Raw genomic sequence first — 11845 nt, 5'->3', positions numbered from 1 at the left:
GGCCTCCCTGGTGCTCGCTAAGACCCACTGCTGCTTTTCGGTTTGTTTTCAGAGGCAGGGTCTGGCTCTGTCGCCGAGGCTGGAGGGCAGGGATCATGGCTCACCGTTGCCTTGACCTCTCGGGCTCAAGCGATCCTCCCACCTCGGCCTCCCAAGTAGCTGGGACTACAGGCGCCATCAGGCCTGGCTAATTGTTTAATTTTTTATAGAGACGGGGCCTCATTGTGTTTTGCAGGCTGGTCTCAAACTCCTGAGCTCAAGTGATCCTCCACCTCAGCCTCCCAAAGTGCTGGGATTATAGGCATGAGCCACCGCACCAGCCAATAAACTGTGCACATTTAAAGCGTGATGTATGGACCGGGCGCGGTGGCTCACGCCTATAATCCCAGCACTTTGGGAGGCCAAGACGGGCAGGATCACCTGAGGTCAAGAGCTCAAGGCCAGCCTCATCAACATGGTGAAATCCCATCCCTACTAAAAATACAAAATATTAGCCAGGCGTGGTGGCAGGTGCCTGTAATCCCAGCTACTCGGGAGGCTGAGGCAGGAGAATTGCTTGAACCTGGGAGGTGGAGGTTGCAGTGAGCCAATATGGTGCCATTGCACTCTAGCCTGGGCAATAAAAGCAAAACTCCTTCTCAAAATAAAATAAAATAAAATAAAATAAAATAAAATAAAATAAAATAAAATAGTGTGACGCATGTACGTGCCTGTGAAACCGCCACTCAACCAAGAGAGAAAACATCCATTGCACGGAAAACTGGCGTCCCTCGCACCCGTCCCACCCCCAGGAAGCACCCCCAACCCCGCTCTCCATCACTGTGGGTGAATCCGAGGCCCCGGGATGACGTGTAAGCGGGATCAGCCGCATGCACTGTTTTCCTCCGGCTTCTCCCACCCAGCACGATGGCCTTGACATTCAGCTTCCGCATCCCGCAGCTCACTCGTCCCTGGTACGGCTGAGTCATGTCTCGTGCTCTGAACGTCCGCGGTGGTTTAGCTGTTCTCCTGTCGGTGAACACGTGGGCCGTTTCCAGCTCAGGGCTACTGTAAGTCAAGCTGCCACGAGCACTGACGTAGGGAACAGCGTGTGACACATGCTTCCATTTCTCCAGGGTCAACACCTAGCGGTAGAGAGACGGGATCATGCACCCGGTACACCGTTGCTTTTTTTTTTTAGACGGAGTCTCACTCTGTCACCCAGGCTGGAGTGCAATGGCGCCATCTCGGCTCACTGCAACCTCCGCCTCCCGGGTTCAAGGAATTCACCTGCCTCAGCCTCTGGGATTACAGGCACGCGTCACCACACCTGGTTTATTTTTGTATTTTTAACAGATATGGGGTTTCACCGTGTGTTGGCCAGGCTGGTCTTGAACTCCTGACCTCAGGTGATCCACTCACCTCGGCCTCTCAAAGTGCTGGGATGACAGGCATGAGCCACCACGTCTGGCCAGTGGGTGCATATTTAACACTTTAAGGAATCCCAGAACTTTGGGAGGCCGAGGCAGGTGGATCATGAGGTGAGGAGTTCAAGAATAACCTGACCAACATGGTGAAAACCCTGTCTCTACCAAAAATACAAAAATTAGCCAGGCGTGGTGGCAGGCACCTGTAGTCCCAGCTACTCGGGAGGCTGAGGCAGGAGAATCACTTGAACCTGGGAGGCGGAGCTTGCAGTGAGATCGCACCACTGCACTCCAGCGTGGGCGACAGAGCGAGACTCCGTCTCAAAAAACAAACAAACAAACAAACAAAACACCACTTTAAGGCACTGCCGAACTGCTTTCCAAAGTGGTTGCCATTTCACATTCCCAGCAGCCGTGCCGAGAGCTCCACTTCCCGCTTACCAATGCGTGGTGCCAGCATCCCACCTCTGAGTCCCTCCGACAGGCGGGAAGGGTCGCTGAGTGGTGGTTTGTCTGCATTCTCCCCTCGTGATCTCTGACATGCAGTTTCCCTCCTGTGCTTATTTACCATCTGTAAAATCTTGGCTGGCATGTTTATTTCAGTCTTCTGACCATTTTCAAAGTGTGTTGTTGTCTTTTTAATACTAATTTTAAAGGGCCAGGTGCAGTGGCTCACGCCTGTTAACCCAGCACTGTGGGAGGCAGAGGCAAGAGGATCACTTGAGCCCAGGAGTCGGAGACCAGTCTGAGCCGCATACATAGGCCCCATCTCTGCAAAAAAATTTAAAAATTAGCCAGGCACGGTGGCGCCTGTAGTTCCAGCTACCCAGGAGGCTGGGGTGGGAGGATCACTTGAGTCCAGGAGGTGGAGGCTGCTGGGAGCAAAGATTGCACCACCGCACTCCAGCCTGGGCAACAGAGCGAGACCCCGTCTCAAATACTTTTTTTTTTTTTTTTTTAATTTCAGCCGTTTTTGGTACATTCTGAGTACAAGCCCTTTGCCATGGATCTGCACTGTGAATATTAACTCCCAATCTGTGGCTTGCATTTTGCTTTTTTTTTTTTTTTTTTTTGAGAGGAGTCTCGCTCTGTCGCCCAGGCTGGAGTGCAGTGGCGTGATCTTGGCTCACTGCAGCCTCTGCCTCCTGGGTTCAAGCGATTCTCCTGCCTCAGCCTTCCAAGTAGCTGGGATTACAGGCACCCGCCACCACACCTGGCTAATTTTTGTATTTCTAGTACAGACGGGGTTTCGCCATGTCGGCCAGGCTGATCTTGAACTCCTGACATTAAATGAATCCTCTCGCCTTGGCCTCCCAATGTGCTGGGATTACAGGCCTGAGCCACCACACCTGGCTTGATTTTGTGGGTTTTTTTGTTTGTTTGTTGTTGTTTTGAGAGAGTCTCTGTTTTTGTTTATTTGAGAGAGTCTCGTTCTATCACCCAGGCTGGAGTGCAGTGGCATGATCTCAGTTCACCACCACCTCCACCTCCCAGGTTCAAGCAATTCTCATGACTCAGCCTCACGAGTAGCTGGGATTACAGGCGTCGGCCATCAGGCCTGGCTAATTTTTGAATTTTTAGTAGAGATGGGGTTTCACCATGTTGGCCAGGCTGGTCTCAAACTCCTGACCTCAGGTGATCCACCCACCTCAGCCTCCCAAAGTGCTGGGAATACAGGCGTGAGCCACTGCGTCTGGCCTGTGTTTTCTTTAAGAAATATTTGTCTACACCAAGATCACATGGATGTTCCCCTCTAATTTCCTACAGAAGCTTCGCTGGTTTTCCTCTGGTGGGCAGTTGAAGAGCATGTGTGTGGCGTGAGGCAGGGGTGGCAGCTCATCCTGGGTTCTTCCAGTTTCCCCAGCACTGATTGCCAAGAAGCCTCCTCCTACAGTGTCCATAAGGCAGCTTTTCCTTCTCTCTGCTTTCAAGATTTTCTCTTTATTTTTAGATTTCAGAAGTTTGACTGAGTTGAGCTTGGGAGTGGTTTTCTCTGTATTGATCCCGGTTTGGGGTGGTTGAGCCTTTTGGATCCGTAAGTGCTGACTTTCCAGCATATCTGGGAAATCTGGGGCCATGCTCTGAACTGCTTTTTCTGTCCTGTTCTTGGTCCTCAGCCTCTGAGGCTCCACCCGCATGTGCATTACACCACTTGAACCTCACAAATGTCTCTGAAACCCTATTTCCCTCCTGACACTCTCCCACTCCAGGGCTGTCTACTGTCCCTCATGGCCTGACCACTTGGACTCAAATCCATTGCTCAAGGCTCCCGTGCACATCAGAGTGCAAGGCCGAGACCCCCAGGGACGGCTGCCCTCAGACAGCCTGACGCCTCCTTCTCCTGGCGGCACTCAGGCCTCCCACCCGCACACCGCCCACGCCCACTCCCGCCTTCACCAAACACTGCTGACCCCCAGCCCCCACCTCGACAGCTGCCCCCCACCTTGGGCATCCCTCGATGTACAGGCCGGGGTCTCCCCATCCCAGACTCACCAGACCTGGCACCTGTCTCTGGTTACTGACATCTGACTGGGTCTGAGAGCAGGGGCTGCTTCTAACTTCTCCCCAAGCCTGGCACTCAGGTCCCAGCCAGCACGTCCTGGGCTCACGTGGGACGCTGGACCTCCCAGGAAGGTGCATCCTCCTTCTGGCATCCCCAGGCTGGGTGGCTCCAGAGTCCTCTTTACAATCCAGCCTCAGCCCACCCAGAGGGATAAGGCGGGGGCTCCAATGGCCAGTGGGGGTGAGGATAGCAGGACCCTTGGACCTGTGGGCAGGGGCTGGACCAGGAGGCAGAGGCGGCCAGGCTCTCTGCCGCCTTGGCCCCTCCTGAGGCCTGTAGGGCCGATCAGGGGCCAACAGAACCCGCCACACTGGCCCAAGCCTGCAAATGCTCAGGGACCCTTCCAGGTGTCACGCGGTACGCCTGCCCAGGAACAAGAGGTGCCACTGTTGATTTGCTGAGCCGCTCCACGCCGCTAAGCAGCCCGACGGAGAAGGGCCCTTTCTGCTGTCCTTATCTTAGTAATAAAGCCACAGAAGAGGCTATAAATCCAGGAAAATTAAAGCTTCAGCATCTCCCGGGCAGAAACCTGCATTGCCTACAGCTGCTCTCTGACCAGGGGAGGGCCAGGAGCTGGAGGAAGGTCGCGGGAGACAGGGCGGCGGGGGGGGGTCCTGGAAAGGCCGTCCTGTCATCATCCCCAGAGCCTCCACACTGACCCCACGACTGGCCAGGGGACCTCCCCCGCCCATCACTCGCAAGGCCTGTCCAGCAGGCGTTGCCTGTTCCCCAAGCGCCCAGCCTGTGCCTGGGATTGGGGCTCAGGACCCAAATGGAGGGCTAAGGGGTTGAACCTCCAGCACAGGCCCAAGGCCCAGCTCTGGGCTGGGTCCCCGGCTGCGCCCAGCACAGGCCCAGGTGTGCAGGTGCCCCCGTACCCTCCTGAGACCCCGGTAGTGGGCGGGCTCATCCCAGAGGAAGCTCCGTTTCGAGGCCTTCCTTCAAGTGGGCCCTGTGCTCACCGTGGCCACTGCTGCCGGACCCTTCGCAGAGCCCGCAATTCCCTGCTGCCCCTGAGTCCTCACACTCTGAAAGCATCCCCTGCAGGCCTGATCCCCCTGGTTCCACCAGCCCGTCCCTCTGAGCAAAGGCCGCGCCTCCCTGGGGCTGGGCGGGGCCGGGGGCAGCCTGCAGGCTGCTGAGACCTGCAGCCTTACTTTCCAACCCCAGCCCTGCGCCACAGCACCCACGCTCCCAGGTGACCCCGAAAGCACCTGCCACCCCGTCCCATCCTCTTCCCCTGAACCCCTGCTCTCTGCTGTCGGTGGCAGGAGAGGGCCTGAGAAATGTACTCATACTGCAAAGGCGATGGCTGCTGCAGCTTGGTGCCTCCTGGAAGGATGTGGCCTTTGAAAAGAAGAACCTAAGCCTGGGCACCGTAGCGAGACCCGTCGCTACAAAAATGAAGAAAATTACCAGGTGTGGCGGGCACCTGTGGTCCCAGCTACTCAGGAGGCTAAGGTGGAAGGATCACTTGAGCCCAGAAGGTCGAGGCTGCAGTGAACCGTGATCACACCACTGCACTCCAGCCTGGGTGACAGAACAAGACCCTGACTTTAAAAATAGAAAACAAAAAGCCGGGCGCAATGGCTCACGCCTGTAATCCCAGCACTTTGGGAGGCCGAGGCGGGCGGATCACGAGGTCAGGAGATCGAGACTATCCTGGCTAACACAGTGAAACCCCATCTCTACTAAAAATACAAAAAATTATCCGGGCGTGGTGGCAGCGCCTGTAGTCCCAGCTACTCGGAAGCTGAGGCAGGAGAATGGCGTGAACCTGGGAGGTGGAGCTTGCAGTGAGATGAGATGGCACCACTGCAGTGCAGCCTGGGCGACAAAGTGAGACTCCGTCTCAAAAAAAAAAAAAAAAAGAAACTGATTGAGGGCCGGATACAGCAGCTCACACCTGTAATCCCAGCACTTTGGGAGGCTGAGGTGGGCGGATCACCTGAGGTTAGGAGTTTGAGATCAGCCTGACCAACATGGTGAAACCTTGTCTTTACTAAAAATACAAAAAAAGAAAAGAAAAGAAAAGAAAAAAGTTATCTGGGCGTGGTGGTACGTGCTTGTAATCCCAGCTGCTGGGGCGGCTGAGGCAGGAGAATTGCTTGAACCTGGAAGGCAGAGGTTGTAGTGAGCCAAGATCATGCCACTGCACTCCAGCCTGGGTGACAGAGTGAGACTTTGTCTCAAAGAAAAAAAACAAAGCTGAGCGCGGTGGTTCAAACCTGTAATCCCAGCACTTTGGGAGGCCGAGACGGGTGGATCACGAGGTCAGGAGATCGAGACCATCCTAGCTAACACGGTGAAACCCTGTCTCTACTAAAAAAAATACAAAAAACTAGCCGGGCGAGGTGGCGGGCACCTGTAGTCCCAGCTACTCAGGAGGCTGAGGCAGGAGAATGGCATAAACCCAGGAGGCGGAGCTTGCAGTGAACTGAGATCTGGCCACTGCTCTCCAGCCTGGGCAACAGAGCGAGACTCCATCTCAAAAAAAAAAAAAAAAGAAAACAAAAAAGAAATAAAAAAAGAAGCTGATTTATTAGTGCAAGATGGAAAGAACAATAGCCTCTGTCCTCCCCTTGCTGTCTGAAGCCCAGAGGAAATGAGGGGAAAACCATCAGGGTGCATGATGCGGCCACGCGGCATGGAGGGGTGAACATGCTCGTCATCCTAGCTGGAACAAGGCCTTTGTGGCTGTGCACGTGCACTAGAGGTTATCGAATTGCACACTTTACACGTATGCGGCTTATTCTGTCTCACCACATGGCACTGTTTCAAAGAATGCCCTAGAACGGGCAGACTCCATGCAGTGCATCTGCAGGGTGGACTAGTCCTCAGCCCCAAAGAGGAAGCACTGACCTCCACTCCCAAGATGCATCTTGGAGCACCACGTCCAGAGACAGAGGACAGCTTAGCACACATCGCAGCCACGCCCAGGGAAAGAGGCCGGCCTTGCACACATCGCAGCCAGGCGGCGAGGCAGCCAGGCGGCGAGACAGCCGGGCAGGGAGGGGGGCGGCCGGCCTCGCACACATCACAGCCACGTCCAGAGAAAGAGGACAGCCTTGCACACATCGCAGCCAGGTGGGGAGACAGCCAGGCGGGGAGAGGTGAGGTCAGCCTTGCACACATCACAGCCACGCCCAAGGGAAGAGGCTGGCCTTGCACACATCGCAGCCAGGCAGGGAGACGGGAGGCCCCCATTTCCCTGGGGTAGAGCAAGGCTGGTTTTGGAGGCTTGTAGACAGCCTCTGGGGCCCAGATGAGAGGAACCACCAGGGTCACTTGGGCTCAGACGCCCCCACCCAGGATGCCCTGGACCTCATCCCACATGGGTGATGGGGGCCAAGGCCGTCAGAGTGTGGCCCACGCCCCAGCCAGGCCCAGGGTACAGGAGGGCGCTCCTGTACCCAGAAGAGACCCCTGTGCCCTAGAGCCCACTCTGAGTGAAGCCACTCGGCTGGACTGGCTTGCACCTGCCCTTGGTCCACACACCCCACCCTGCGCCAGCCTCCAGGACACAATGGCTTCCAGGTGGTGCCGGGGATAGGAGACAAAAGACCTGTGACAATGGCCCCGGCCGGCCTGTTGTGCCCTGTCCCGCCCCAGCCTGCCATGAGACCCTGCTGAGTCCCCTCCAAGGCCGCCACTGGCACCCCACTGTTCTCCAAGGCCCCCAGAGACCCTTAAGGGCTGGGAACCCCGAGGTTCCCGAAGCTGGGGCTGCAGAGTCTCGGCCCCATGGCCAGTACCACGGCCCCCGCTTCTGGGCCAGAATGGAAGGAACAGGCCTTCTTTGGGCTCCCAGAGTGACTGGTCATCATTCTCATGCCTGAGGTGCTGCCATGGCCAGCTCTGGCCCAGGAGGCCTCGTTGTCCCTGTCTGTCCAGGATGTGGGAAGTAGGAGCAGAGAGAAGGTGTCTGTCCTGCCAGCTTCCTGCTGTCCCGTGCCGCCTCCCAGGGAAGGGAGGTGCTGACCTGGGGTGCCGGCCGTGTGGGGGTGCACGGGCTTGGGCAGGCAGCCGGGCCGGGACGGCCACAGCTCTTGTGGGCTGGATACCTGGTCTCAAGGCAGAGCCCCTACTGTCAGACGCAGCCCTCCCTCCCCGAACGTGGACGGCTGCCTGCGACGTGACCCGGCCGGCAAGCCCAGGAAGTCGGTATTAAGTGGAATCAGCAGAGCGTTAAACGAGGCACAAATGATTTGCAATAAATTATATAAATGCTGTCGGAGCTGTCGGGCCACGGCCCCCAGAGCCCGTGAGGTCTCCTCGGCCAGCCTAGGGGCACAGGCGTCCGGCACCCCCACGGCCATCCCTGGGGCAGCTACGCGGCCTCTGTGGACGCCGCCGACCTTTGTCACAGCCAGGAGGGGGCCTCCCTCGGGAGGGGCTGTCCAAATATTGGCAGTTGATGACTTAACTCAGTTAACCGTAAAGATAAAAAAAAACCTCCCGGGTGAGTACAAAAGGAGCTGGAGTCGGAGCGCCTGGCTGCACAGCTGGAGCCCAGCCTCTCTCTGCAGCCAGCGTGTGCGGCGTCGGCCTCTCCACTGGCCGCCTGGGGCTCACAGCCAGCTCCTCTCCAGTTCTCCCACGTGACGCAGGCTGTGGAGTGGGGGCCGCACCCTCAGTGCCCGACCCCTGGCCCCTCTGCACGGGCCCCCACCCCGGGTCTGGCTCAGCTGGTTCCTCAGATGTCCCTGGGCGGGCTGGCACCTTCTCCGAGTGGCTCCTGGGTGAAATTCCCCCCAAAACACACTCTCGAGGCACGTACATGGCCATCTGTGGTTCTAAGAGCTTCGCCCGCTGGGCCGAGAACTGCGGCACCTGGCACCTGAGGGTGGGAGGGGTGACGGACCTGGGGCTGCCTGCAGATCCACATTCCAGGGGCTCCTCTTGTGTGAATCTCCTCGGAGCTCCCGGGGCTGGGCCTGGGCTGGGGGAGAGTGAGGTGGGGGTGTTGAAGGTGGTCCGGTGGCTGGACCTTGGGTCTGGGGGACCTGCTGCATTGACTTCTTGAGGACTCCCTAAGAGAGGACCCCACTGAGGCCTGGAAAGAACCCTGTGGCTCTGCACCAGCTCAGCCCTTCCTGCAAGCAGAGGGGCCGTGCAGAGCTGGGTGCTGGTGAGGGAGCCAGGCAGGGAAGAGGGGTACCAATGTCTGCTTTGCCACTTTCACGGCCCTGTAAAGTCCGTCTGGAAGCACCCGGCCTGGGCTCACCCCATTCCGTCACTTTCCTTCCCAGGTCAACCCTCATCCTTCCTGCTCCACAGTGATCCGGGGAACTCGGTGGCTCAGGCAGAGTTGGGTGCTGCCAAGCACATGCCCTGTGCCCACCCCCGCACACCCCAGACTCAGCTCCCTGCCCCCCCATGCCCTCAGAAGAGGCTTCCCTGACACATTTGGGGCCAGGAGACTGAACCAGACGTGTCCACCCCAGCCTCAAGGCGTTGGCCCAGGCCAGAGGCAGCCCCACTGCTAGGGCCTCCGAGATCCTGAGGACCTCAAGGGGCAGGCTGAAGGCTCTGCTCCCCCAGCCCAGCTCCATCCTAAGTTCTGTCTCCTCCCACGAGGCCACGCCCTCTGGCTCCGCCCCCACGGGGGGGCCTCCCTCTTTGTGAAACTTCATCCACTGCAGGCTCCTATCCTTCATGACTGTTTGCGCAGCCTGAGACAGGGCTCACACACAGACGGCTCACCCACTTACGGACACTGTGCTGCAGTTTTCAGTGCACCCAGCAGTACAACTGTCTCTGCAGGTCTCGCTCTGTCGCCCAGGCTGGAGTGCGGTGGCACAATCTCTGCTCACTGCAGCCTCGACCCCCTCAGTGTCCAGCAATCCTCTCACCTCAGCCTCCTGAGTAGCTGAGACCACGGGCACCACCACCACACCTGGCTAATTTTATTTCATTTTTTTTTTTTTCTTTTTGTAGAGACGGGCTTGGGTCTCAGTATGTTGCCCAGGCTGGTCTCAAATTCTTGGGCTCAAATGATCTTCCTGCTCGGCCCCCATAAGAGCTTGGATTGCAGGTTTGAGCCGCTGTGCCCAGCCCACCATCAACTGTCATCACCCTAAAATAAACCCCTTTCTGTGTTAGTCTGATTTGTGTTGCCGTAAAGGAATGCTTGGGACTGGGTGATTTCTAAAGAAAAGAGATTGATCTGGCTCACGGTCCTACAGCCTGTACAGGAAGTAGAGCGCAGGCACCTGCTTCTGGGGAGGCAGGCCACAGGAAGCTTCCATCATGGCATAAGGGAAGAACCCACGAGTCACCTGGAGGGAGAGGGTGTCAGGGAGAGGAGGGGTGTCAGCACCCATGTGAACTACCAGAGCAAGAAGGCAGTCATCTCACTGGACAGCAGCAAGCCACTCCTGAGGAATCCACCGCGACACAAACACCTCCCACCAGGCCCACTTCCAACCCTGGAAGTCACGTTTCAACATGAGATTTCGAGGGGCCACACATCCAAACCAAACGAACCGCCTACCTGCTAGCAGTCTCCCCTCCCCACCTCCCCCAGCCCTTGGCAGCCACCCATCTTGGTTCTATGGATTTCCCTGTGCTGGAAAGCTCATATCAATGGCATCCTATGATGTTTGTCATTTTGTGCCTGCCCTATTTCACCTGGTACGATGTCTTCAAGGTTCATCCATGTAAGTCAGAATGTCATTCCTTATTCCTTTTTTTTTTTTTTGAGACAGAATTTTGCTCTGTCACCCAGGCTGGAGTGCAATGTCACAGCCTCGGCTCACTGCAAGCTCCGCCTCCTGGGTTCAAGTGATTCTCCTGCCTCAGCCTCCTGAGTAGCTGGGATGACAGGCATGTGCCACCATGCCCGGCTAATTTTTGTAATTTTAGTAGAGACAGGGTTTCTCCATGTTGATCAGGCCGGTCTCAAACTCCCAACCTCCTGATCCGCCTGCCTCAGCCTCCCAAAGTGCTGGGATTACAGGCGTGAGCCACTGTGCCTGGCCGTGTCATTCCTTTTCAAGGCTGAATAATATTCCACCGTATGGAGAGGCCACATTTTGTTTACCTGCTTATCTGTGGGATACTTGGGATGTCTACACCCTTGGCTTTTGTGAACGATGCTGCTGTAGACGCCCGAGTCCACAGTTCTGTGTGGACACACATTTTCATTCCTCTTGGGTACACTCGGAAGAGAAATTGCCAGGTTGCATGGTAATTCCGTATTTAATCACTGGAGGACCACCTGTTCATGACCACTTTTTATGTGATGAAGCATTGATTTTCCAGAGGAGGAAATTTAAGGCTCAGATAGGGTAAGACACATGTCCAAGGCCACGCAGCCAGGAAGTGGTGGAGCTGGAATTTCAACCCAGGCTGTGTGTCTGCAGAGCCAGAGAAAGGCCCAGAGCCTCCCTCCCCGAGTCCCTAGGCGGCGTGCGTGTCCCTCACAGCCCAGTGATCCTTCAAGCACTCCACAGCCCAGCCTCCGCCTGCAGCCCCTCCATAGCCTGTCCAGGGCAGGGAAGTGCTACCTCGCAGGCCATGGCCTTTTCCTCACAGTGCCTGGGGGCCGGTCTCGGGGACAGTGGCGTGGTGCCCATGCCCCTCCCGTCTTCCACACAGACAACCGTGAAGGTGAGAAGGGTGGGCGGCGTCTAGACGGCGCTGTCCACCCAGCGGCAATAAAACCGGATGTTTCCGCACACAGCACCGTCACAGGCTTTCGCCATTTAATACAGGAACTCTTTTTTTTGTTTGTTTGGTTTTTCTTTTTGAGACGGAGTCTCGCTCTGTCACCCAGGCTGGAGTGCGGTGGCACAAACCCGGCTCACTGCAAGCTCCGCCTCCCGGGTTCTCGCCATTCTCCTGCCTCAGCCTCCCGAGTAGCTGGGACTAC

Source organism: Trachypithecus francoisi, unplaced genomic scaffold, assembly GCF_009764315.1.
Source record: "Trachypithecus francoisi isolate TF-2019V2 unplaced genomic scaffold, Tfra_2.0 Lachesis_group15, whole genome shotgun sequence".
In the NCBI taxonomy this organism is placed as follows: domain Eukaryota; kingdom Metazoa; phylum Chordata; class Mammalia; order Primates; family Cercopithecidae; genus Trachypithecus; species Trachypithecus francoisi.
The sequence above is the reverse complement of the archived record's forward strand: the minus strand, read 5'-3'. Positions refer to the sequence as shown.